This window comes from Lipotes vexillifer, unplaced genomic scaffold (genome assembly GCF_000442215.2).
Source record: "Lipotes vexillifer unplaced genomic scaffold, Lipotes_vexillifer_v1.1 scaffold413, whole genome shotgun sequence".
Classification (NCBI taxonomy): Eukaryota; Metazoa; Chordata; class Mammalia; order Artiodactyla; family Lipotidae; genus Lipotes; species Lipotes vexillifer.
Window position 1 is genome coordinate 1,437,732 of NW_006769725.1, and position 5,460 is coordinate 1,443,191.

Below are 5,460 nucleotides of genomic sequence, written 5' to 3' on the forward strand. Positions count from 1 at the left end.
CATCAAGTTCTGCAATGAGAACAAAGTTGAAGGAGCAGGCAAAGGAGAGGTTAAGATTCCTAAACAAAATGTAAACATGGAATGCGGAGGGGACAAGATAGGAGAGTAGAAGGATGTGAGCTCACCCCTTCTTATGGACAACGGATGCAAACCTCAAGGGCTTATTGTGAAGAGTAAATGAGATGATAATGCTTATGAAAATACTTGTGTTTCCCTCCCTGGCCTCTCAGATGACAGACATTAGGAGCCCATGAATATTCTGATGAGAAGGGGCTGTTGAAGGCAGACCAGCTGGGCCCTTTAGGGAATGATCACAGCATCCCAGGGAAGGGGACTTTGGGGGTCACTGAGTCAGACTTCTGGCTCACGGTGGTTAGTATCCCCTTGAGGGACATTCTGCTTCTTCAAGAACAGTTTACAGGGAGATTCCCAAGATGCCAATACCACTGCTGATACTCAGAGACACAAAGACGATGGATAAAAACCAGTTATCTCTGTTTAAATTCTGAAAACTGCTGTGTCATGGAGTATTCCAACCAGGAACTACTTAGAATAACTGATGATGATAAATGTCATCATAAAAATGGTTAAGAACTTTGGCTCTGGAACCATACAGACCAGTGGTTCTCTACTTGGGACAATTTCACCCACCAGGGGTCATTTGCTAGTGTCTGGAAATTTTTTTTTCTTTTTCTTGTCACAGCATGTGGGACCTTAGTTCCCAGACCAGGGATCGAACCCAAGCCCCCTGAAGTGGAAGCCCAGAGTCCCAACCACTGGACCGCCAGGGGAGTCCCTGGAGATATATTTGGTTGGCACAACTTGGGGGATGCTAACGGCATCTAGTGGATAGAGAGGTAGGGATGCTGCTAAACATCCAGTTATGTGCAGGACAGCTCCCCATAAGAAAGAACTATCAGCCTCAAAACGTTAACACTGCCAGTGCTGAAAAATGCCGAACTTTAGAATTAGATCTCTCTGTGACCTCGGACAAGCTTGTTAACCTCTCTCAGCCTTTCCTTGTCTGCAAAATGGGAATTATAACAGGACCTACCTGAAACCTGTAAAACACTTTCCTATTTTAACTCTTTTCATCCTCAGCACAGTCTGGTGATTTAGGTAATGCAGGCATTTGAAACTTTGTTTTACAAATGAAGAAACAGAAGCTCAGAAAAACTAAGTGGCTTGCTCAGGATACAAAGCTAGTAAGTGGCAATGATGGGTTTAGGAAGAAATTGTGATTTCTAATCCATGCTTTTTCCCCTGGTAAGTTTATAGATAGATGATCGAGATAAAACTGCAGAGGTTGGGGGACTTTTAAGCCTCATTATTGTCTCAAATATGAAAGATTTATTTTCTTTTGCATGCCTGTAAATATGGACACAAGATGGAGAAAACTACATGAGGCTGAGCTCATTAAAACAAATAATGCAAAATGGAGTCCCCATCAAAAAAGAAAAAAAATTTAATTTGACCTAATATGTCTTTTTTTTTTTTTCATCGTTCTTTTTTATAGTGCTGCCTGCCAAGGACACTATGTGTTTTGCAGGACTTAATAACAAGAAACTGCAATCATCCTTGGGAACAGGTACTGTACGATGCATTTTAGCTTCTTTTTATTTAAAACACTGTGAGTTAACATATTTCAAATGTTGATTTTGTGTTCCCTAGCTTTTGTCCATGACAGGAAAAATTGCTTTCCCTAACTGCCATTTATTTTAAGACAGGATAATTTTATTTTGTTCTACTACACTGAGAAAAATCTCTGTATTTCATCCTTTTAGTTTTATTCCCCAAAGTAAAAAGTTTTAAAGCTTTGCAGAGTCTATGAGTACAGCTACAGCTTCAGGCTCCGTTGTTACATTCCTGGAATATATAGTTACAAAAGTATAAATAATTATTAGAAACCAGGGAAGACAGGACTCTTTGGAGTTGGCTGTAACATCTGACTCTCCCTGTTCTCTCCTCCTGGATTTGGACACTTGGGAAAGGAAAAGGGGAGAGAGAGTGAAAATGTCTAAAAATAATGTCTCTGCTTTGAGTCACCATCTAAAAACAATCTTCTTAAACTACCATAAACAGGGCCAGGCTGCTGTAATAGCTGACCAAATGTTCAGTTTATAATGCTTCTGTACAATTGCGTAAATATGTTAAACACTTTTGAATGTTCTTGTTATCTTAGTTAACAAAATTATACTATGAAATTCTATTTCTCAACATAGAGCTGGAATTTCAATCAATAAAAAGACATGCTGTCAAGGCAGACTGCACAAGATAAAATTAACATTAAAAAAAAATCCTACATAAATGCTTTGAGGTGCACTAAACAAGACAGATAAAACTGTACAATACTGGAAACTGTGAGTTTCATAATTGTGAGCTTTAGAAAAGTCTCTTTAGAACAAGTAGCATAGCCATACGCAAATGTTCCTTTTAAAGGGTACTGTAGACTTAAAAAAATAAATATTTAAAACTATTCCTTAAATATATTTTTTTGTCTAGGTACGGCTCCTGTTCAAAGTTATGTCTGGAATAAATGTTATGGCATGGAAAAAAGTTTATACTTTATATTACAAAATCCAGTTTCTAGGCTCAAACTTCATTTACAAAATAAAATATACAATATAAATGTAAATATAAAAATAATAAAAGAAAATGACCTTTTCAAGCCTATTATTTATTTCGAGTCTTAAATCACAGTGGGGTACAAACCATTTACTAACTCACTAATTCAGCATCAATCAGGCCTGTGCTGATGACACCTGGACTCCACTCTTTGTGCTGAATAAATAGTATAAGATTGTCCTCTCTCTGGGCTGGCAGGCTGTCTTCATTCACTCGATTCATTCGATGATTAAGTACCATCTATGTGCCTGTGACTGTCCAGTCACAGACCACAGTGAGAAGGCATTCCCTTGTGGCACTAACATGCGAGCGGGGGAGAGTCAAGTCATGAGATGATTCTAATAGGTTGGAATAAGTCTAAGACAGACGCCTAATGCCTGCTGGCAGAAAAAGGATCATTCTTGGGTTATGAAAGGAAGTGCGATTTCTGAGGCAGTAGCCCGAACAAGGCAGTTATTACTCTAATTATGAATAGTGTGTTGGCAAGGAGAGACAATAAAACCTGGCATGGCACTGAATGGGATATACTTTGTTCCCACTAAAAGATGCTGGCTTTGCTGAATGAACTACTAGCAAACAGGAAGGATGGAACAAAGGACCAAAGATGTGAGAAGCAATACAATGAGCAAGAAGATCTTATCTCACTAAAATGACAAGTGTGTGGACAGTGTCCACACACTTATATGTGGACAGAAATACTAGACCAAGGAAACACCAGTGCGGCCTTCCAACTCAAATTCTGTAAAAGCCTTTAGAAAGTGGGAAAAAAGCAAATAGGATCAGCGTCTTTAAAGGGATTTAAACCCTTACCTTGTATTTTATTTAGGCCATGGATGCACTAGGATAATTTACAGGTCAATCGAAAGCTTGTGATTTTCATCTACCGGGAACCAGTGAAGCAAAGCACAGCTGTGCTTTCTAGCGGAGGGCAGCGTGTGAAGTACCGAAGACATAGATGTGAGTTGGGTAAAGACGACCGATGCCTCTTCCTCTCCAGATGGGGCTGGACACATGGACAAAAGCAGCAATTCCTGGGTCCTGAGCCTATTCTTCAACAAAGCAAGAAAGTTCTGGATGTAAGCTTCTCAGCACCTCTTTCAGAGTAAGGGGGTTGTGGAAGCATTGCTGGTGTTGGATGGTGCTATTACAACAGCACTGTGGTGAACAAGCCCTTCTGGTGCAGTTGCCGAAGCTCCTGGTTATATAAGGCAAACCCAGCAACCTCGCTAATGATAGCAAGCCCATGGGGCAAACATTATATGGCAACGGTCTTTAGGTGTTACATAAAAATATTTTTTCTCAAGCACAAAACATATTTGTTAAAGGAAATTCTATGATGCCAATATGGGTGGGTGTTAAAATGTATAACGTTAAAGAGTACCACCACAATAAATACACTGTCACTCATAAATCAGAAAGTCCTTTTAATTTCTCATTCCTATGGGAACGTACACGAGGGAATTTGGCAGAAAGGCAGTGGTACCACTGCAGCTCTGGACAGGAGTGGTGTTATGAAAATCACCACTGCACTGCCCTATCGCCAACATGCCTCTGATCAAACAAGTTTATTCAGAAACGGAGTCACTAGAGTCCAGAAATGGAGTGTTTTCCTACAGTATCAATTCATTGACATTTTTAGTAGCAAAACCATTTCAACAAATAATATTTCAAGGAAGCCATGCTCATTCTGATCTATCATAATGTTGAGAAGCATGGGTGTTGAAGAATACAATGTACTTGGGACAGCAGTACAGTTAGAAATTCCAGGAGGGGACACGAACCCACGTGGGGGACAAAAGATCTTTCCATAGCAGAGAGCTGGTTTCTGGCATCTAAATAGGTTTATCTCAGTGATATTTTAAAATTCCTATTTTAGCTGTAAATATTAATTTTTCTAACAGAGACGCAACCAAAGGAGAGACTAGCCTCATCCATGTAAAACACTTTCCAACCCGCTGTCAAGGAGGGAGGAGGGACTAGCTTGGGAGGCTGTGGCTGTGGATCCCACTATTGAACAGTGGAAAAGCTCTATGGAAACATCATGCAGGCAGTGATGAGATGCTGCAATGAGTGTTCCTGGGGCCGGGACTATTCAGGCGCATGAGTGCAGAATTCTGTCAAGTAAGGAGAACGGCACAAAGTGAGCTCCCACACTTTTTAGGGAAAGGGCTAAGGAAGGTCATAGCTGCCTCTGTAAACCCTCCTGGACAATTTTATCTCATACCTGAAGAGCCTTATTTGTGTTGGTTGGCATTTAACAAGTTCTTTTTTTTTTTTTTTTTTTTTTCACACAAAGAGAATTTTATATTTAAGTTTTTCTTGTCTAGTCTTAAAATATACATTTTATTTCATCAAGGTGCACAGCATAATGGTTTCATTTACGTATATTGTGAAATGATCACCACAATAAGTTTAGTTAACATCCATCATTTCACACAGATACAACAAAAAGAGAAATCAAAAAGGAAAAACATGTTTTCCTTCTTTTTTTTTTTTTTTTTTAACATCTTTATTGGGGTATAATTGCTTTACAATGGTGTGTTAGTTTCTGCTTTATAACAGAGTGAGTCAGTTATACATATATATATGTTCCCATATCTCTTCCCTCTTTGTCTCCCTCCCTCCCACCCTCCCTATCCCACCCCTCCAGACAGCCACAAAGAACCGAGCCGGTTTCCCTGTGCCATGCGGCTGCTTCCCACTGGCTATCTACCTTACGTTTGTTAGTATATATATGTCCATGTCTCTCTCTCGCCCTAACACACCTCACCCTTCCCCCTCCCCATATCCTCAAGTCTGTTCTCCAGTAGGTCTCTGTCTTTATTCCTGTTTTAC